We start from the raw sequence: 22,933 nt of genomic DNA, 5'->3' as shown, positions 1-22,933 counted from the left end.
AACATCTTGAAGACGAAGGCTGAAGTTGTGCAATATTCAGAATTTTTACAGGGAACTGTTGTAACACTTTATACAGATGTGTAGAATAGGAAGTTATACAGAAATACAATTATTGTGGTACATCCTATTATCTGTGAATATATAGCTCCAAGGATATAATTTGTTTTCTATCATCTCAAGTTTCCTAATACATTACAGTTTTTAATACTATGTAAATGTAGATACTTGTAATCTACTACAATGGAATGCACTCCCATCGAAATGTAAGAAAAGCATTTTTAGGGTATCATGAATAGCTAACATGCAGTGTAAACACGTTCTGATCTTACATAAATAGCTGAAAGTAAAACTAAACATACTGGGGTAGTGTTAGAGAGAAGAAATTGACTCCCACTTCCTTGGGGTAACTTAAGAGCACTGAATAGTTTTTAAAGCTCACCTAAGCTTGGGGCTTTTGGATTTCTCCTTTTGGAACAGATGTTGCATTTATGGTTTATCTTTCCAGAGTCTAAGGGCTCCCACTTAATCTCCTCTCACAGACAGACCCTTGTAGTTTCGCTTCAAAAGCTACTTGTTACTGTAGTTTATGATGACATTTAACCCTTAGGAGGCTGTTGTAGGGATTTGTGAACATTATAGGGTTAGGAGAAAAAAAAGCATATATATATATAGAATCATAGAATCTTCATGGTTGGAAAGGACCTTTGATATCATCGAGTCCAACCATACACACCCAAAAAAAACCGCAAACCCCTACATGCATTCAGGGACACTGGTCTGTGACATGTGATCACTGCTAGTTTGTTTATTAATTTATAATAAAAACTCTTTAATTCTTACCTGGTATGATTCCCTCATACTCCATTAAGCCCACATCTCTGTAGTTCTACAAACTGGGACAATGATCGCCTTGCATGTTCATACCAAAACTTTAGGGGAAGTATTTAATTAAAACCTGGATGATAAGAAATGTCTTTTCCCTGAAAATAATCTTCAAAATTCTCTTGAGTAACCACACTAGATTTAGATAAACTGTTCTGCCGTCCCATCCCTCCATAGCTGTCAAACGTTGTAGCAGGGTTGTTGTGCGACCATTCAGCACCGGCACAGCCTCAGGGTGGAGGTGACTTGGCTGGTGCCCGTGCGTGTGTGGCGGTGAGGCAGCCTGTCCGGGTGCAAGGATCATCGGTATGCTTTTTCTATGTGTGAGCCTGTGCTTGTGGGAAGTTTGCCCTGTTGGGGGGGGGATCAAACGTGCCAAGTGCGTTGGAATTGAAAAACGAGTGTCTAAACCTCAGTGACACAACATCTTTGCTGAATTGCTGTGGAGGAAAGGAGCTGTCTTATGGGCTGTAGGGGTGCAGGCATGAACTCAGCTTACTCAGTAAGGGGTGAGAGTATGTGTGAGTCCTTGGAAGATGAGAACTTTTTAAAAAGCCTGTTTGGGGAAATGAGACAAAGTAGTCTGTAGATGTCTCCCCTTTTACTGCAATCTATAAAGTACTTCCATGTGTCTTTCATGTACACCAACATCCTGGCTTATACAGAGCTACTGCTTAGCTCACATGGGCTTCTGCTGCATTTCCCAGTTCAAACTAGTACCACATTACTTCTCCTGTTGTATTTCAGCAACTGGTGCGGCTGGTGTATCCTGACATGCCTGGAGCTTTGTTTCTGTGCATAAACAAAGAGGACTGAAATTGGGAAGACAGTGCAGGGTGACGCAGCTGTTGCAAGATGCATGCTTTCTTTCCAGGGTGCTGTAACCAAAATTTTGCTTGTGCATTTCACCTTGGAAGCAAAAAATGACTTCATACTTGTTACTGGTAATTTCATTATTGTTTAGCAGCGTGGGTCTACCAGGCATCAGCGGTTCTAAGCATGTGTTATGTTGCCCAACATGTACGAGGACTAATTGGTGCTCTTCATTTCTTTTCTTGTAGGATGACTCTCAGGTTTCTGAATGTGCTGTCAAATGCTGAAGCATTGAACTAGCTGAATCTTCTGCATTATTTCTGATGTTTATAACGGCCTAAAGGAAAGGAGAGGTTTGGAACTTCTGTTGAAATCTTTTAAGGTAAGATATGACTTCTTTTGCTGGCGGCAGAGGGAAGAGAATAGACATGGTCCCACAGACTGTCCCAGCCCCGCCTCTTGCTCTGTAATAAACCATACAAACACAGAGTCTTAGGCTGGACCCAATTATCAGTACTTTTTAGTTATGAGTAAATTCACTGACTTCAGTAAGGTAAAAATTGATGCAATGAAGAACTGACTTGGTTTCTTTTCCTAAACTACCAAGTCTACACTCTTAAGTACTTGTGTACCTTTCCATTAAAATGCTTTACTCCTTGATCTATGTATTAATAATGTTTTAGTAGTAGAAGGATTTAGTTTTCAGTCCCCACAGGATGTCAGGCAGGCTGAGACAAATTCTTCACCAGGAAAAATATGGCTAAGAAGCTAAATGCAACTGTATCTAGAAAAGTGACCATTCTGCTTTGAGTAGAGCTGCTGCTGCCATGTTTCATTAATTAATTACCCATATTTTGTACCCATCTTTTGGATTCTTAGCTGGATTGTCTGTGGCACTATGGTGCTGCTGCTGCTTTTTCTCAGCAGCACAGCAGACCGGCCACAGAGTAGACCTGGTGCGGGGAGTACAGTTGTGCAATACCCGGCACACAGCGCCGTCTTCTCTTGCTGCAGAGTCATTTCGGTCACCAGGGACCGGGTGTAAGCACGCCAGCAGGACAAGGCTACATAGCAATGTTGCTGTGCAAAGATACAAACCAGGTTAAGGGCAATACCAAAGGGAGCACCCGAATTAAACCTGTAATAAAATAAATCCAGATGGGTAATCCCTGTGTAAAGGCTCTCTTCACTACTGACTCATAGATTCCCTCAGGTTTGACAGCTGCTGTTGGAAGTGGCAGCTGGCTTTTGTTTTTATTTCCTTTTGGGGTCTGTCACTGCCCACCTTGTTATGTGCACTGCAATGTGCTGCTGGTTCAGATGAGAGATCAGGCACACCTAAAACTGAACTCACCTCTTGAAGCGCAAAGGTTTAGTCTCTTGGCCATTTTCACTGTTTAGGAGAACTCACTGCAGATGAACTCTTGTCCCGTGCGGCTTTCACTGCTTTAATCAGAGTGAAACCAAGCAGCTTGTTCAGCTTTTGAGTGTGGAGTAAATCTTGTGCTTACAGATGTGGCCTTGAATTGCTGACAGCTGTTGGGACAGGTAGAGGGCTACTGAGTGTAGTCATCCCAAAGATGATGGGGCACCAGCTGTTTTTCCCGAACCGCAAAACTCAGTAAGCGTGGGAGAGCAGATCACCTGCCTTTCTTCATTACTCTCCAAAATTGCTGTTTAGGTGGGGGGTGTGTGTGTGTGTACGTGCGTGTACCCTGACTCCACTGACTCTCCCTTTGGCTCTCTTGCACAAAACTCGGTTCAGAGACGGGGCAGAGGGTGCTGCAATGATGCACCTGTGTTAAGCTGCACATGACGGGGAGGCCTGCCTGCGCCTCCTCGGCGCACCTCGCGCCAGCACATTTCGAATCAGCCGTGGGCTCTTGCTCACAGAGCGGTGCCGGTCCCTCCTCGCAAGATGCTGTTCTTCACTTGGGCGTACCAGGGCTTTTGCTTTTCTGTAGCTCCTTCTTTTCACGGGGGAAAAGATTTGTAGGTGAATTTTTGTCTCTTCTGGTGTCAATGGAGTGCTTTGAACAGGAGTTGGGGGAAAGCAGCCACGACTGCTTCTGGGCCTTGAGGCAGGGCTGTAGCTGGCAGGGAAGAGAAATGCTTAGAAAACGCTAAATAAGGAAACTTATTATCACTGTGACTAGGCTTGTCCCAGTTCCTGTGTGGCTGGATGCCACAGCCATGTCCTGGCTGTAGAAGTGTGCGCCCTCAGCCAAGCATGGGCTTCTAAGTGAAGGAGATGTGGATATGTGCATAGAGGGACTCTCAGGTTGCCCTCGCAGGTCCCTAGACCTGGCTGCCCCGTGCTCTGCAGCAGGTGTCGGTCAAGGACAAGAGGAAACGGCCTCAAGTTGCACCAAGGGAGTTTTAGATTAGATATTAGAAACATTTCTTACACTGAAAGGGTTGTCAAACATTGGAACAGGCTGCCCAGGGAAGTGGTGGAATCGTCATCCCTGGAGGTATTTAAAAGATGGGTGGAGGTGGTGCTTAGCTATATGGTTTAGCGATGGTTTTTGTCAGTGTTAGGTCGATGGTTGGACTCGATGATCTGAAAGGTCCCTTTCAACCTAGGCAACTCTATGACTCTATAATTAGTGTAGTCACAGCCTGGATGACTGGCAGGGTGCACGGGTGGCCGTGCAAGGTACAGGGTGAGAGAAGAGGGGAGGAGGCTGTAAGGAAACACATGCAGGCAGAGAGGAAGAGGATGATTGCAGAAAGGCTGGAAAACCCAGGGCAGACTTGTATCTGCTGTCGGGGAGCCAAAGTAGCAATGATTGCTGACTGCCTGGTGGCTCCTCAGAGAGTACGGGAGCACCATGTACTAAGAAATGGACAGTAAAGGCAGCTCCTCTGCCAGCTCTCGACACAAAGCTGTGGCTACGGATAGGAGCACGATGAAGAGATGGGCTTCTCAGATGCTCTGAATTTAAGTACACCTCATGTTATATACATATAAATCTTCTTTGCATATCCTTACACCGGCTGGCATAGCAAACGGTCACGCTGTACATTTGAGTAGCGCTGGGCTGTAATTCGGTGTTACCGAGGACAGGAAAGTACAGGCATTAATTACAATAGCCATCGCTGTAGAGAGGTACTACAAATTAAATGTCAGTACACTAGGGGGTACTCATGTAGCAAGTCTTTCGAGAAGTGGGCTCAATTTCTCTTCATAAAATACAGCATTTGAAGATCACGTCTGCCCATGATTGCGTGTAACACAGTAACATTTCACTGTGCTACAGGCATTTTGCATTTGTACAGATAAATGCTACTTCGAAATACTGATGTGACCACCTCAGTGCATTTTGCCTGTGAGTTAGAAGCCAGCATCCCTCTGAGGCAGCACACTCCATGGAGAGGGCCCAAGATCTCTGAACTTCACTGAATGTGATCCCTGTGCAGGTCATTAAAGCAGTGTGCTTCTAATTGGATCACAGACTTTGGCAATGTGAGATGAGCAATGAGCTTATTAATTTCCATTTATAAAGCCAAGGTTGCTTCAGTGGCTTTCTCGAAGCTGTGTCCTGTAACCTTGATCTAGCCAAGGGTTTTACTACGATCTCATCAGACTTCAAAACAGCAGTTTCACTTTTCACAGCAGAAACTCAACCTAATAAATGGAAAAAACTCCAGCCAACCCTCTGAAGAAAACCTTGCACTTCTACCAGGTTAAAATACAAGTACCCAGCGGTTGCTTTCCTTAGCTAAGTCTTAAGCTATAGTTTTTTTGGGCTTCTGCTTATCTTAACTTAAAAAAGATTTTATAAAAAATCATGACTAGATCTCAGTACAACTTCATCTCAGATAGTTTCTGCCTGTAGGACAGAGCAGACAGATTCTGCTTTCACAGGAGTGAAGCAGCTTCACCGAAGGCTGGTGGTTGGTTGCCCTGGTACAGACATGTAGTGAGAAGATTTAGTCAAGTCTGGCTTTTCAGTTTCTGAATTTTCTGGGCTCCCTGGAGCACTTAAACCAGAGTCTAAACACTGATTAGTTGGCTTCAGAGTTCCATAAGATACGTGCATCTGCAAAGGCGATCTGATTTTTGAGAGAGCACGCCTACTGTAGGTGAAGTTACACTTTGCTATACAGTAGTATACACCATAACTGGAAAATTAAAAGTGTCTGCAAATCCAAATACCCTGATCAGAATTGTGGGCTTTTTTTTTTTCTTCACACCTGCACCATAAATGAAGTAATGTTTTTTTTATTTGGCCAGATATTTCCACTTGACCAACTTAAAACAAATGTGGCTTAAGTCTTGTCTCTTGCATCCTTCCTGCTCTTAGTTGTGGTTGTGCTTAAATACACCACAAAGCCACCAACCTGCCCAGCCATGCTGTGCTACATTCTCCACCTTCCCACACTGTATGAAAATCGGTTTTCCAGGCAGGGATGTCATCTTGTCATGCCAGTTACCAGAGACCTGGAGGGTTCTGCCTGGAGGAGTGCTCTGGTTATAAAAAGTCTGTCACAAACCTCATACTTGCCAATATTTTTTTTAGAGGGAAGCTGGGAAGCGTGGCTATAAAAGAAACAGCAGTAGAAGCCTGCAATGTGACCCAGACCCACCTCCTGGTGGTGCTGCCGTCCATGTTGTGGCTGATCAGACCTGACTCCACACCTGAAAGCAAATTAGGGAGGACCCAGGTGGAGGACCCAGGTGGAGGACCCAGGTGGAGGACCCAGGTGGAGGACCCAGGTGGAGGACCCAGGTGGAGGACCCAGGTGGCCCGTTGGCCAGAGCAGAGCCTGGGTAAAACTGTTGGATGCACAGACCTGGCATCTGCATCCTTTGGCTGCTGGTGGCCAGTTGGTGCATGCCAAGTTCCTTGATGCTTTCTTGTGTTTTAGGCATTCAGGTTGCTGGGGCTGCTGTGGTAGAAAGAGGTGGGATTGACCGAAAGCAACCAACTTGTTGTATACCATCTCTTGGTTAATTTGGCCTGTGAAGGGACCCCACCTCTCACTTGTTTACTGGTGCCATAAATGTTGCTGAGTTGATTTCAGTATGATAACTAGTTCTTTATTTTGATGAAAGCCTCATGTGTGCTTTTCTGATTTGTGATTTGTGAAGGATTAAAAATAAGTCTATTAATCTTTGGAGCTACCTAAGTGTAAACAAAACCCATCAAAATCATCTTTGTTTTTTAGCTCTGTTGCTGTCAGCACCTGACCAGTTCAGCACCTCTCAGGATTTTGAGATTGACGATTAATTTCTAGTATAGAAAACAAACTCTCTTGCCTCATGTTTTAATTTAATCTTAATATACTCAGGGTTTGAGCTGTTGCATGTATATGGTGGGTTTTTCCCTTTTTGCTATTTCTCTACATGTACAACACGAGAGTAACTCTTCTCTCCTTCTGCTAAATGTACTTTTACTCTTTCAAAGGAGCTGCTTTGTCCACTAGGAACCATGGCCCAGAATGCTAATAAAACTCACTTTATGCCTTTAAAATGTTTATTCAAAGTGGCCTGGCTGGCTTACAGTAGCTGTGTGGGTGGACTGTCCTTGAATTTTGTAGACTTAATTTAGTACTACACAATACCCAGTGATGGAAAACAGCTATAAATTGTCTGTGCGCAGCCATGCATTATTGATAAAGGGCAGAATAAGCTCCACAATTTCTTTATTTGATGTTGTTAGTGCAACAGCTGGCTGATTTGTTAAGACTTCTTTTCCCCTATTGGCAGTAAAATATCTCTTCATTTTGAACTCTGAATTTCCTCCTGAATTTTGATTTGTGTGGGGGTGAAAGCTTGCTTTTTCTCCAGTGCTACTAAATCTAATGGAAATGTTTCCACAGAGTAGAAACAACCTTCATTTCTGGGACAGCTAAGCAAACAGTAAGTTTGACTGTATAAACAGCAAGTTTGAGTGTGTGCAGGAAACAGGAATTTTAATTGCCACAAATATTTAGAAATGGAAAATGGAGCATAAATTGTCATAGCAGATTTAGAAAAAAAAATATTCCTTTAATATACATGATTTGGCACATGCTTAGAGAAAATGCTTTACAGTGAGTTAGGCATGCTTTGTAATTTCAGTGTTCCTTCAAAGTTTATGAAAAATCTCAACAGTCTTAAATTTGTCATGCTTTTTTTTTTCCTGTTGACACTTATGATGAGTAGAGAGTCTACTGAATATAATTTGCATATAAAACCATGCTGTAAACTAAACAGTTCTTTCCCTGTAGTTGAACAAAGGTACAATGAGCTGCTCAACACACTGAAAATTAATAAATAAATAAGTAAAAAATAAAACTTGCCAGTAAAGGTATCAAACGCTTAGCTTTCCAACAAATGTCCAACACTGAAACTTTTTTAAGGTATGATTTCTGGAATGGTAGCTTCCCACAGGTTGTTATTCTAATACAGCAGAGGGAATGTACAATTTGTGGCAAGCAAATATTGTATTTGAGTATGGAATTGTTTATTTCCCTCTCTTACGTGTGTGCATACATATCCTTTGGTAGAGCATTCCAGACCTCTATATATTTTTATATTTTTTCCTTTGTAAGAGTGTTAGGGTAGTAAAAAGTATGACGATAGTTGATCTTCTGAAGCTATACTGATGCTTATAATGGTTTCCTCTATTCCATGGAGAAGTGTTGTGTATTTGTTTAGCCTTCTGTATATTTACAGCCTTTTAAAGTGAGAAGTCATTAAGTAATGAAGTAATTAATCTGGTTGTGTAATTTCAATCAGGCGGCAGGAAAAACTAACGGGGAAAGGACTAACATGATTGACAGAGGATTGCTGGAGATTTACATTGAGAATAACTCATTCTTCAAAACTTTTTCTGATGAAGTTGTGCGGTAAATCAAATACAGTGGCTATGAATGATTAAAGTGCAAAAGTTATCAGTTCTTACTGACTTGGTAAATCTCAAACTCCTTCAGTGCTAATATAAAATCATTTATCATAAAGGGGTCTTGTGGCTGTGAAGATTTAAATGAAAGCTTCAACGTCTTGAAGACAACTATTTTGATATTCAAGATCATTAATTTTGTGCCTTGCTTGATGCATGGAAAACTGTTGTGGAAGGGGAACAGGAGATTTTCCATAGGTCATCTGTTAGGTCTGTGATAATTCACTTGATTGATCAAAGTGGCAAATTTCCCAGTAGTTTAAAAGTTTTCGTACAATTCTGACATAATACAAGCAGCTAAAAATTCTGTGCTGGTTGAAGAGGATACCTTTGATTTGATCTTACAGAAGAAAGAAAATATTGGACATTGACATACCTGTGATTTGGAGCAAGTGTGCAGCTGCAGTCATGTAACTACAGTTCTGGCTTTCTTACAACTTTCTTCTATTCAGATGAGGTTTTAGAGTATGACAGTGTGTGTGTAAATTTTTTTTTTCTGAAATGAGTATGTTTCGGTAGTGAAATACCATTTTGAAAATTCCTTGTTCCTGGTGTTTGTCTAAAAGAGTGTCTTTCACTGGCACTGTTAGTGGATATTGTAATGAGAAAGTGCAAGATATGGAAACATCATAAAGTACAGTGGCGATGGATTCTCCTTCTCTGCGTCTGGGAACTCTCTGCAGGCAGTGCATGGATGAAGTTACTCTGACTCCTCTTCATTTACCCACTTGAAAGTCAATCAGAAGTAGGCGGACAAACACAAAAGAGCTTTAATGCAATTTGACATTTGTTAATTTCTTCATACTAACAAAATATGCCTTAGTTCAGAAAGATCAAGCAACTTTCAGAAAGTTATCGAGATTAGAAATCTACTATGCAAGTGACCTAAGTGTTGCTTGCTACTATCCCAAATTCTTTACCCTTGGGAAAGCAATTGTGGAGGAGGCCTTGAGAGTGGGATGGATGAGGTGGTAAGAGATCAGCTTCACGTGACTGATCTCTGCAGGCCAAGCTCAAAATACAGGGACAGCTGCAGCAAAGTCTTTTTCCTACCCCCTGTAAGTGTGGCTTTTAAAAATATGAGGAAAAGAAATGGAACAAAACTTGTGTTTGACTGTAATCCCATACAGCTGGTACAGGTGTTACAGGAATGGCATGATGCAAAAGGACTTGAAAGTCATTAATTAAAAGAAAAAAAACCCTGTAGTTTCCCCAAGGGAAAACATAGAGAGACTTTTCCTAGCAGTCAGTATAAATTCAAACTGGTGAGGCAACTGGGCTTGGCTTGTGAACGAAAGTTATCTGACAGCCTTCCATTACTTCCAGTTCGTTTTCAACTGCGTCAAAATATATGATGTTGAATTTTTTTCTTCCAGTACAGGAATTAAGGTGTGTATTATGTGGGGGACACCCTGCGATTATTTTTTGAAAGGTACTGCCTGTAAAATATTCTCTTTTTGAAAGCATGGGGCAGGAGTGTGAAATGTGTGTGGTCGCATCCATCCCCACCCAGGTATAACGCCAAGTGCTTTGCCTGTGACAAGTTGCAGCATGCTCTCTTACAAGGGGAAGAAAACTCTCCGTTCTCCCTTCTCTTGGTACAAAAAGCTGTATAAAACTTGTTTGGGTGGGACAAACTTTCAGCAGCCTCTCCCGGGGTTTGATCGGGGCTGCAAAACCTGTCTTGATTATAACACACAGGGTGCCTTGTGCTCCGATTACCTCACTGTTGAGATCGGCAGCCCATTCATTGCCACACAGCCAGGCACAGCCTTGGGTGGGATTAGCGCTTATTGTGGAAGGTGGTTCAGCCCGCCTACAGTGAGTGCCAGCGCTGGTTCTGCCGGCTAGGTTGCAGGACATGCTCATCCTGTGCAACACAGGTGCCTCGTCATGGACGAAATCGGCTTTCTTCTCTCTCTTTTTTTTTTTTTTTTGGTACACAATGTTGCCCGTCGCTAATTTGTAAGGATTGGGGAGGATAATGAATTACATGCTGATTTTGGCAAATTGCCATTGATAATAATGCTGTTATCTGCTCTGAGGGGGGGGTCTGCAGTGACAGAAACTGATTCTTAATGAGACCGTTTAATGGACTCGCTGGATACCCATCCCAAACTAACTTTCAGCTGTAAAAGTAATGAATTTTCTGCAAAACTTGCTTTAAGAGCTATGTCCTTGCCAAATGTCTGTAGCCCTGATAACTGATTGTGTTTTGTCCTTCTAGAGGCCTCCATTGATTATCTTTCCACAGTGAAATTCGTGAGTCCTTTCTGTTTTGCAGAGGGCAGAACGCTTTTTAACCCTCTTCTTCCAAGAACCGTTTTGGCTGGCAGCTCTCCTGCAGCAGTGTGCCAAGGCGCGTTACCCATCTGCTATCTATAGCACATATAGCCTCAGGGTGCTTTCCTGTTCTCCTCCTCTTCCCCCTTTCCTCCTCCCTTCCATGCTGCTCAGGGATGGCTGCACGGATTTTCCCAGTATGCATCAATGCAAACATGGCAAAGCTGTATGCAGTATAAACAGACGTGGTTAGAAATGGCAGAAGAATTGCTTGGGTAGGTAGAAACTGAGCTGTGTTGTTTGGGAAAATGGTTGTGCCTCCAACTAATTACAAAATAATTGAATAAGCAGTTATGTGTTGCCTCACTGCAAGCTTTAAGTATCTGAAACACGATCTGTTTTTTTAGTGCTGAAGTTTACTTTGAAATGGAAAATGGAGTAAATAACATTTGGATCCAGCATGATCCTAGGCTGTTTTTCAAGGTTCCTCACCCTTCCTCCTCCTCGTTTAAAGCAGGATATTGTTGTGCACCGAGAATACTGTACTAGAAAAATGCAGGATTTTGTTTATATTGTTGTGTTCATATTGTTTTATTTTGTGCTAGACAAATGCATTTCTGAAAGCTTTCTGTAGTATGCATATAGGAAAGGCAGTGCTGGAAGGTGAGGTTAAAAAAATACAGAATAGGCTGGAGGACTTCATTTTAAGGGGGCATCATGAATGGTAGGGTTTAATCTGTCTTAAACACAAAGAATTCTACCCCAAATAGTTTTGAGGTAAGTACAACTTCTTAGGGGCCACCACCTTGAGAATGGAGCCTGTAGTTTACTTCAGAGTGAAGTGACAAGTGACTTTAGCGGGTTTTATTCCAGCTTTCTCTGCCGCCTTGGCCTTGGCCTCAAGTGTTTTGACATCCACACAGCAGTGATGCATCAGCAATGATAAGTTATCTTCCCTGATAAAGAAGGCTGCAAGGGAAAGATGAATGCTGTCGCATCCCAAAGATCATCGTGCAGGTTCAGATGCTAACAATGGCACGAGCGTGTGAGACAGATCTAGGCACAGGCGTTGAGGAGTTGTTGTAGCTGAATGTAGCTGTCAGTCCTCGGGGTGTAAAAGGAAAACTTGAAATTGACTTTGCTGAAAGGCTAATAGCTACTTGTGCTTGAAATATTCCTCAAAAACCTCAAAGTTAATTCTCTGAGAGGTAAACAGGTAGTGTTGCTTTTTTTTTTTTATTATTTTTCTGAACCAATTTTTAAACTTTGTAATAACTTTAAGAGGGTCAGTGGAAAATCCATTTTCAGAGTTCCTGGAATGTGTCCATTATTCCCAAAGGGTAAAAGAGTTTCTGTGCCAAATTCAAAAGAGTGGCAAGACATCTCACTTTAATTGGTCCTTAGCGAAGTATGGATTTTTGCTTATTCTGGCCAAATTAAAAATTGTAGGAAAGAGGGAAAGCGTTTTCTGCCAGGTTGTCCCTCATTTGTGAGTAATGCTGCCATCCCAAACTGGTTTCTCTGTCACATTGCTTCAAGTCAACTGCTCCCTTTGTTTCGCTCCAAATTCTGTAGTATAATATTAAGTACTAACTTCCCTCTGCTTTAAAAGGAAAAAAAATAAAATATATTTCATCAGGATTTCTGATGTTTTAAAGGGCAATAGAGAAGCCAGGAGACTACCTTTCAAGGTCAGTAATTGATGGGATTTCTATTCAGGGAGGAGTTTGGCTTGTTTGGTGTAACTTTGCAGCAGAAATATGCATCTCATTATTTTATGTGTCTATATTTATTTAACTTTTGGCTGTGCACTTGAACATGCCTGTAAAATTCCTTTCAGTCGTGCCTGAGATCAGACTAAGCAGGTAAGCATAGATTTAAATGCATAATAGCGTGGCTTGGCTGGGGTTGGTTGACGGGGTTTGGCTTTTAATTGAAAACGCATAGAAATAAGAATCAGTAATTTATTTAAAACTGAAATCTCCTTTTGGACAGCACAAGCAATTTTTTCTTTCTGTTAAAAATAAAGAGGGGGTTACTGAGGCGTTGCGTCCTCTGCTAGGTATCTGAAACAATTTATGATCTCTCAGTGGTCACTGAGTAATTGTTTGGACTGTGTTGGAAATGGGATTTCTCTTTAGACGCCTAGGAAAGAAGGCGCTCAGAAGTTCAAAGACTTTTGAAGGCAAAGGAGCCTTACGTACTCAGGAGAACTTGGTGATGTGCATGGGCAATGAACTGTGGCCTGAAGGAATTGAGAGAAGAAAAGCAGCTTGCTTCTGCTGCTTCACTCTGCAACCTCGAGCACCTCTTCTGCATCAGGTTTGCCCCTCAGAAGAAGAGCATCTGCGTAACTCATGCTAGCCCACCATTAGCTGTGGCGCTAACTTGCCTGCACAGCGTTTTTTGAACGTAAAGTGACTTAAATATTAACTGCGTAAAGATTTGTGCCTATGCTTTAGAGATGGGTAATTGTTTTTTAATTCTGAGATTGCTAAACTATTGAGCAACAAAAGCTTTGAAGCCCAGATTTTGAAAGGGGTATCATAAGCATTATTTCAGCTGTAAAGAGCTTCAGATGTTGACTTTCATGCTTCCTCTTGTTTTAGGTGATTAAGAGTTGCCTAATATAGTACTACAAAATCTTGTATTCTTGGGTAGGGCACTTCTGAAAAGGCTGTCTGAGGCTGATGGTACAGATAATTCATTTAAGTGGGGTATGAGCTGACGACAGCAGTTGTTATCCACAGAACTCTGCGCTCTGAACCTTCATCTCCAAGTGCATGTACCCTTCATATAGGAGTAATGAATATACAGGCAGGACCACATAAAAAGACAATATAGGAGCCTGTAAACAGGGAAGACAGGTGTGAAGGAAGGGTATGTAGGAGATAACAGAACTTCAGAGAAGATGGGGAGCCACAATGCTGTTCTAGTTTTGAAGACTTTCTTGATGCACTGCAAGGCTTACAATGGTGTATGGATCATCGTGGAAAACCAGCCTTGTGGGAGCATGGGGGATAGTTTTCTATTTTTTGTTACAGGACTTGAATTGAAGATTGAACACGCTGAGTATTTCAGCAGCAACTAGCTTATAAAGAGGCTGAGAAGAAACAGATTAAGGATCTGAAAGTTAAAAATCTATGTAGCGTTTTAATTCAAATAAACATTAAATCAGTCCTAGTCCATTAATCTCCCATTCCAGTAACTTTTTTGGAGGAAAAGAAAAAAAAATAGTCAAAAGTAGTTTCCAGTGGTGCAATATTACTTTGTGCCTATGGGGTGACTTCCCCTACATTTCTGGTAAAGGTTCATTTAGCGGGGCTTTCCTTGCCCCTTGCTCTGTGGAATAATTCTCAGACAAAGCGAGAGAAACAGATGCATATAGAGGTATGCAGTTCACCGTAAGTTATTTAAAAAAGAGTATAGCAAAATGCAGATAACATTGTATTTTGTATGAATTACTAGCAGTGGGGAAGTTAGCTCATCAGACAGGGAACGGCCGTCTCTGATCAGGCCAGGGAGGAATTGAAAAAAAGAAAAATATGTTTAAAATGATAAAAGTCATTTGGTTTGTCACTAGTTTGTAAATGTCAAATGTAAGTTATGAGAGTTTCTTTGCAGTAACAATGTGGTTAAAAATAGTTTATAGTAGGGAATGTGTTGATACTCAGTTAATCTGTACAGCCTATACAGCTGTTTCTGTCTTTGTAAACCTCAATAAATACAATGGTTGGACTAGAGGAATGAATAACTCTGGAAAAGCAAAAAGGTTCATTGAGAACACCAGAAATTTGAAGTGGATTTTATTTGTTGTTTTGCTGCAGATAGCTCCTCCCTCCTTATGAGAGAACTTAGGTTTTAAAAAAAAAAAAAAGTAGAAGATTTTTGTGTTCGTTAAATTTTTCTTCTATTTTCTCTGTATATTCTACATCTAATATCTCTCTCCTCCTTGTATTTTCCGCACTGAGTGCTTTGGAAAGGCCTTCTGATTCAATAATTTCGTTTATATCATGAGTATTCATAGAATCATGGAAGGGACCTTAAAGATCATCTAGTTCATAGAATCATAGATCACTTAGGTTGGAAAAGACCCTTGGGATCATCGAGTCCAACCATCAACCCCACGCTACAAAGTTCTCCCCTACACCATACCCCTTAACACCACATCTAAACGAGTCTTAAACACGTTCAGGGATGGTGACTCCACCACCTCCCGGGGCAGCCTATTCCAGTGTCTGACCACTCTTTCTGTGAAGAATTTTTTCCTAATGTCCAGCCTAAACCTCCCCTGCTGCAGCTTGAACCCACTCCCTCTTGTTCTATCGCTAATTACCTGTGAGAAGAGACCGGCACCAGCCTCTCTACAATGGCCTTTCCAGTAGTTGTAGAGGGTGATGAGGTCTCCCCTTGGCCTCCTCTTCCTCAAACTAAACAGTCCCAGCTCCTCCAATCGCCCCTCATAAGATTTATTCTCCAGGCCCTTCACCAGCTTTGTTGCCCTGCTCTGCACTCGCTCCAGGACCTCGATCTCTCTCTCATATTGAGGTGCCCAGAATGGACACAATACTCAAGGTGTGGCCTCACCAGTGCTGAGTACAGGGGGACGATCACCTCCCTCCTTCTGCTGGTCACAAGTTCCAACCCCCTCCCCTGCCCTGGACACCTCCCAGTAGATCAGGCTGCTCAAAGCCCCATCCAGCCTGGCCTTGAACACTTCCAGGGATGGGGCATCTGCAACTTCTCTGGGCAACCTGTGTTGCTACAGCGTGATATTTTGCCAGTGTTCCCTGTAGAACAGTAAGAATTGGTGGCCGTAAAGTGGATTAATAAATAAGTTAAAGGACCTGGCGTTCACAGAGCTGTGTTAGTACCCTATCTCTCTTAGTACACCATATCACAAAACAACTGCAGGAAAGCAATAGATGCAGATTTTAAGCAATCACCTGGCTTCAGCATTCAATAAAATTTTTGCTGCATTGGTCATGTGTGGCCTTGTGCCCCTGCGGCTTCAGGCTCAGTGTTTACTGAGCACCTTCAGCCCTGTGTGCTGCAAACACAGGGGAGCACTGATCTGGAAGGTCAGCCTTGGTGGTCAGCTTTTCAGGGCGTTGGCGGGGTGAAAGACCTCGGGTGACAGTACCTTAGCGGATGGCCAGTGATTCATGATTCTTGCGAGACTGTTCATGTTCTGGAACTTACTTATTGATGAGGCCCAACAGTTGTATATCCTACCAACAAGTTGTATATCCTACCCTACTGACAACCTCAGAGTTACTCAGGTTTTAAAACATATACCTTTCTTTAGCACTGGATTTAAAAGCTAGAATGGCCTTGCATTCCCTGTAAATACTTAGCATATGTTTAAAGTTGTGGTTTTGGACAGCGTAGGTATTCCTGTTACGGAGTGCAGGATTTTGGTGCACAAATACGTGTTTGTAATGCACTATGGTTTTGGAAGGAGCAGATCTGGGAGGAAGGGTCACAGGAAGAGGGGGGAATACTAGAAAAAACTGCTCTTTAGGGCAAACGGGGAAGACAAGCATGTGTGTGAATTCTGTGTACAGCATTCTCCTTCAGCAGGTTCTTCCGCCGGAGAAATCTCACAGTCTGGGTCAGGGATGGGCAGCTGTGCCCTGGAGAGACAAGGAGAGCAGGAGAATGGCAGAGTTTGGAAAGTGAGCGGTGCTAATTCAGCGTGCTGGTCAGCAGAAAACTACCCTGACAAAAGAAAGATTTCTACTGTGCTAGTGAAATGAACCAGTTGAGTAAGACTCAGAGGGAGAACCTGCCTAAGGAACAGGACAGAACTGCGTGGCAGTGGTAATTTATCTTAATTATTTTCTGTTTTGACATTCACTGTTTTGTTCTTCACGCAGAGGAATTCAGGGAAATGCTGCATGCTGTGTTTCAGTGTGCAGTTGCAAAAGTCAAATTAATTCTTAGGCAACGGAGAGTGAAATGTAAAATTACACAGTTTCGTTTTAGGAGGCAGTAGCTGTTCCTGCTTCAGTCCATAAACATAGTCTTGTAAAGATAAGACCTTTAGGTGTGCTCAAGATCATGGGTTCATTCTTTTGTTCATTTGTTGTAAGCAGTAAAAACTGTTTTCATCAGACTACTGTTAATCTTGGGCACCCAGGACCTTCTTTCCTCCTGTGTGATAAGGAAAAGTTAGAATCCATGCAGAGGTTTTTCAGGCACTTCTGTCTGGGGTACTAATAGCTATTAATACACCTTAAGTCTGATTGCTTTCCCTCCTCTCTTAGGAAGCAAGGGATTATTTTGTTCTTGGCTCTAACACTCTGTGCATGTAACAATGTGCATGTTTAGAAAGAAAATTAACTTTTTTGTGAGCAAGCTATTGGTATGCTTATGTCATTTAATCTGAGGCTGTTTTCCAAAGTAGTAGATTGTTGTGGAATTCAGGAGATTTTGAGGTCACGGTTCTCAAAGTCACCAACCCCATGACAGCTCTGCAGGAGCAGGGGTTATCCTATGTCTACTGTAGAAAGGAGAAGTTTATTTCCAGGCTAGAACTTGCTGTCGTGGCGGGTGTAGCAGGCAGTGTCCATTAGGTGTCTCTCGGTTACGGTACATACGTTTTAAGCTGCACGCAAGGTAATTTTAAAAGGCAATAGCTGTGTTTGTGTCCGCACAGTTAAGACAAATCAAGAGGCCGTAAATTCAGACTTTCTCAAAAGCTGGCGGCTCTTGGTATCCTGAGCAGCTCTGCAAATACTGCCCTATCTCTGTTTGCTTCCGTTGTTTATAAACTGCACTCTGTTGCAGGCTCAACAAGTAGAGATTATAAAATGGTTGGAGACAGTATTACTGTCAGTTACAAGGCACTGAAAAATGATTATGATGATTCATTATGGAAGGTGTCCTTTTGATAAGAAGAAGCTGATAAGGTAACATAAGCACTAATGGGCGTTATGGCTCCTTCCTAAGTGGAGCAAGGCTGCTGCAAAATTCAAGCAGTTTTCTTGTTTGTGCCTTCAATTAAAATCCAGTACAGAAATGAGGGAGCCCCGTTCCAAGCAGCAGGTGATATTCAAGCTTTTGAATGTGCAAACATGCTGGAGCAACCATAGAGTGGACTAATCTGTCCCTTTCCGTTCCTTGGGCAATTAATCCTGGAGAATAATGATTACAATTCAAATACATGATAATTACCACAGGCACGGTTATGTGCTTTGCCCATGATGGTTTGGCTGATTTTTCAGATCCTCCATGTAAAGCATGGAAAACACTGATGAAACTGCCTGCCACAGCGCTGTGGGTGCTGCCACAGGTGCTGCTCTGAAGATTTGTGGGAGAGGGGAATAAGATCAAGGCTGTGTGTGATAGTCCCCCGCTCCCCAAGGCTGCAGCAATATGGCACAGCCACAGGCTTTATTTCTATGTCTTACAGATCCCTGCACAGATTGGATATCTGTGGGAGCCCAAGGACAAGCCTTGGAAGCATTGACGTGCCTTGACCGTGCTTTGCAAGGAGGACAAACAAACCTTTTCGGGGACAACGGAGGGAGGAAGGGCACAAGTTTGCTGTGGGTTCCTCGCTGTCATCTGGAGAGCTGGCACAAGGAAGAGCAGGTGGGAAATCTGGCCAGCAAAGAGGGAGGACTGTGTTTGTGCCTCCCAGATTTAATTTGGAGTAAACCCTCCCCAGAGAGCCCAGCTCCGTGACATCCCCACGTGCCCGCACACCAGCCCACGTGCCTGAGTGCGAGCGGGGTCAGGGGACTAAATGGGAATAAAACCAACACTCCAGGGGGTAAAAACCCCAACATTTTCTAGCTGTTCATCTGTCTCATCAGCTTACAGTGAGGCATCCGGGGAGCAGCTGGGTCCAGGCAGAGTGGTGGGGTTAGAAAGACCTCTCCTTTTAGCACCCAGTGGTGGGATCAGCTGAGGTGTGTTGCAGGACTCCTGGTTTAAGAACTGATGCTGGCCATCTGCACAGGGACTCCGTGCTGTCTGCTCTGCTCTCCTGCTTTGTCTGGGCAGCAGAGATGGTGGTTTTCCTGGCAACTCACATGCCTGCGCACAGGCCACACCTCTTGAAGGAAGAAGTCTTGGAGGAAATGGGGACTTTTTCCCTTTTCAGCATTTGTATCAAATGTCCTTCTGAAGGAAAGTAGGGCTGCTGGCTGGGGTTTCTCTAAGGGAGAAGATAAGCTTTAGAGAAACTGAGATCCTGAGAATTGCATATCGGTGGCAAAACGGAGACAAACTACAAGGAATAGTGTTATTTATTGTGGGTTCTTGGTGCCTTACCAAGAGTCAGTATGCAGATAAACTTGACCGGCATTTTATTTCAGCAGACACACACATTTTTTACTAGATCTGGTATACTTTATACCCCATATGTCTTCTGTGACAGTACATACACATCACATGCACATTCTTTGTAGCACTGCCAAAATGGTTTAATTTCTGAAAGGCAGCTTATGCACTCTGTCATTACTTGATTCTCTCCATAGGATAGATGGATTATAATACGAGTTTGCTGTATGGCTTCAGTCATTGCGCGTTACTAATGGACACATGTTCCACTGGTGGAATGTTCTTTTGTTAGGAGAATTTGGTGTTAATCCCAACAGTGTCATACTTCATGCTTGAGACCGTTTTCATAAATCTTTCTTACAAGCCTGTCACCAGATGCATATAATGTATGAAGGAAACAGAAGACCCTAGGCACGCAGTGATTGTGGAAAAATTAGTCTAAACTCCGTCTACACAGGAAAGACAATTTGGTGGCTTTAAGGTGCTTGGGTGAATTGAAGCTCATTGGTTCTTCTGTGTTTACTGCAGACTTTTAATAAAGAGAATTATCTTGGCAGTGCCGCTCTGGATTTTAGATGACAGCAATGACAGATATTAGAGAAACTTCCTGTTCTTTTTTTTTTTTTTGTATTGGGCTTTGCATATATCTGTGTGTACAAGTTTTGAGTAATGAGAAGGTTAAAAGTGGCGCCCAAGCACTGTCTCTGAATGTATATATTGGCTTCTTGGAGAATTCTGACAGTCTTTCTGTTGTCTCCTGGTGTTTATGCATAAAAGCACAACTTGCTTCCAAAATAGTCACAAGTTTTGAAACTTGGCTGTAAGGTTTCAGAAGCATGGTTCACTTCATGCTGAAAGCATTAAAGGCAATGATATATAGTGGGATGGTTCCCAGGGCTTCTGAGCCATCCCTATCAACACTGCCAAAAATGTTCTTACAAGGGGGAAGACCTTGGCACTCATTTATGGACCACTGAGGCTTACAGCCTGGAACCAGAAGTAAATCAGAGGTATGCTGTGGTACTTGCCCTCAGCCCAGCAGCACCAGAGCGGGCTGGATCCCATCCCTGGAGTTACAGAAAGCTCTCTCTGGTGCACTTGCACAGTAGGGGAGCTGGCACTGTCATGCCGCTTCAATACCTTTCCTAATTCCTGGTGCCTTCAGAGCTCCAGACAAAGGCATGCCTCAAACGAGCACAACAGCCATTCGCTGGTGGGCACTTTGAATGCTGTGTCATCCCTGAGTCCCCTTCTGTGCTTGCTTGCAGAGCAAGTCTAGAAACCCCCCCCCCCGACGAGAGGAAATGTGGCTGTACTTTCTGTTAAGCACCATGTCTTTATGAACGTCCCTCCATGGACCACCTGCCCTCCTTTGGCTGCAGTGGGGCATTGTCTATGCCGTTGCACTCAGCAGCATCCTCTCAACGTGGTGTTACCCGAGGCGTGCTCTGTACGCCCTCTCTTCTCTCACCCTCCTGTTTCCCACCCCCCCCCAGCTGTGTCTGTTGTACAGGATGGAGTGTCCCTGGTCAGTCTTCACAAAATGTGCTGAGTGGGTCTAAGGAAGATGTGCAGCCGCCAAGACAGGTACTGTAGATGAACTGCTCTATTAGCTGTCAGATACCCTGCAGGACTGCCAGAGTTTTGACCCACGTGGAAATAGGATTGTTCTCAATCTAGTCTGCATTGGATTGTTTAAAAAAAAAATAAAGTGTATTAATATTGCACAATGTTAATACTGTACAAATTGTTCTGCATTGGCTTCAATATCATAGGCAAGAGAATTAGTCTAAGGATTTGGATGTGACTCATTAATCAGAGTCTCCTGCTAGCCTCCCTGTTTCCTAGTACAGAAACCACAAGGGGCAAGCTGCGCAGAAAGTTGAGTATGGATGGGTTTCATGGGCTTGTACAGTAAGTGCAGCTACCAAAACCCAGGTATTCGCCCATGGCATTTGTGACGAGGACACCACTGGTACCTGGGTGAGAATCTCACACTGCGCATCAGGTCTGCTGCCCAGTGCCCCTCTGCTCTACTCGCAGAATTGAACTGTGGGCAGATGACCAGCTGCCTCTGGAGCCCCCGTGGGAAACAAGCACCTCTATGTCCCCAAAGGGCTTGTCACAAGTGTCCAGGGAGGACTGTGCAGGACAGCCCCCATTGGTCAGAGGGCTGCAGTTTGGGACTCATGCGTTGCTTTCCTGGTAAACCTGTGTGAACAGTCTTTTAAGAAATACGTTAAAGGCTTTGCTTTCTAAATGTTAGAATATTCTGGGCAGAAAACTGCTGCAGAGGCTTGGCTTTCCTTCGGGGCTCTGCCCTTCCCTCGCCAAAAGCCCTGGTGTGTGCAGTAGGTAGCTCAACAGAGAAGGTGCTGCTTGGAGTCATCATCAAGATATACAACTTAAAGTGAGGAAGAAAAGCCAAGAATGAACAAAGCAGCCTTTAGAGGTTCCCAGGAGTCTCTGTAACAGTTGTGAGGGTGAGCAGCCGCAGCAGTTTGGCAGCAGGCACCTCTGTTTTTCTCAAGAGCCAGGCTGCTTTAGGACTGAGCTATCAGGTAATATCTGTGTAAATCTGCATGAGTATGCCCTGAAGGATGTTCTCTCTCTCTCTGTTCAACAGGATGGCCTCCTTTGCAAACACTGTTTTTCATAACATACTGTGTATATAAATAAATCATGCTAATTAGAAAGGTGGGCAGATTTTTCCTCTCCATCCGAGAAGAACAAATTTTCAGCACAGCGTGCTGTGGGTGTGAAAAGGGCCTTTATTTCCTAGTCGGTGATAATCCCTAGATTTGCCAGGCTTCTCTCAAGAAATGTGTAGCTTACGTTAGGCATTCCTTAGCAGAATGCCCTATTTGTAGACGAACACCACCCCCACAAACAAGTTCTGTCTGTGGGCACTCTCGCACAACCTGACGGAGAGCTAGTCAAATATTTCCATGCCTTTGAAATTTAGTTAGCAATTCTGGATAAGTTTTGGCATGTGTCTGCGGAGATAGCATACGGAGCTTGTGCCTCCTTTGAAATGTCTTTCCAAATAGCTTGAAAATGCTAAATGTTGATTTTTTTTTAAAAGAAATAAAACCAGAAAGCCAGCTGTCTGGAAAGCTTTAAGAGAAGTGGAAGCTCACCACACTATCCTTAGGCTCTTTCTAGAGTTGCGGAGTTTAGCATGCATTTTTCCATAAAAAGAAGAGATTGAATACTTATAACACAGTCACTGCAAACCGCTTCTGTTAATGCTGTTACCAGTGGAAGAAATTATCTGAAGTAGTGCTCTCCCTCTGTCACTTTATTCTGTCTTATTTATGCAGGTGTGGCTGTAGTGGATCAGGTCAAGGTCCATAGGGTTCAGTTTGTTCTCTGGCAATGACCAGAGAAAAGTGCCCAGGGAATGTAACATAAAAACAGGCACGTAATGCATTCCCAGAATATACCACCAACCTCCAGCAATTTGCGGTCCAGGGCTTCCACAAGCCACAGGTAGTTTCTTTCTTTGTTTCAATAGCCCTTGGTGGACAAATACATTGTATTTTTCTTCCATCAGGTTTTTAAATATGTACACTTTTAGCACAGTCAGTGTCCTGTGGCAAGGAGTTTCATGGGTTGTTTAGATGTTGTGTGAATGCACCTCATTTTTACTTTCTTCTTTTTTTTTTTTCACCCTGCCTGACATCCTCTAGTTTTTGCAAACTTGGGAAACATTTGTTCCCCGCTTGTAGTTTTCAAGCCACACGTTTTCATTAATGGAAGTTTTGATT

At 43.1% G+C, this 22,933-nt stretch overlaps 1 protein-coding gene across 4 annotated transcripts in view; it reads left to right on the top strand.

The window, feature by feature from the left end:
• KANK1 (KN motif and ankyrin repeat domains 1) overlaps window positions 1-22,933 on the top strand; it is a 133,756-nt gene that overhangs the window by 32,157 nt on the left and 78,666 nt on the right. For 2 of the 4 annotated variants that reach the window (XM_063319922.1, XM_063319923.1), the window contains 2 exons: window positions 1,944-2,077; window positions 18,289-18,470. The gene's annotated coding sequence lies outside the window, so the exon portion shown is untranslated. Of the gene's footprint in view, window positions 1-1,943; window positions 2,078-16,454; window positions 16,695-18,288; window positions 18,471-22,933 lie in introns of all 4 variants that reach the window. The other 2 variants (XM_063319925.1, XM_063319924.1) reach the window with 2 other exon arrangements.

Source organism: Chroicocephalus ridibundus, chromosome Z (assembly GCF_963924245.1).
Source record: "Chroicocephalus ridibundus chromosome Z, bChrRid1.1, whole genome shotgun sequence".
Lineage (NCBI taxonomy): Eukaryota > Metazoa > Chordata > Aves > Charadriiformes > Laridae > Chroicocephalus > Chroicocephalus ridibundus.
The sequence above is the reverse complement of the archived record's forward strand: the minus strand, read 5'-3'. Positions and strand labels throughout refer to the sequence as shown.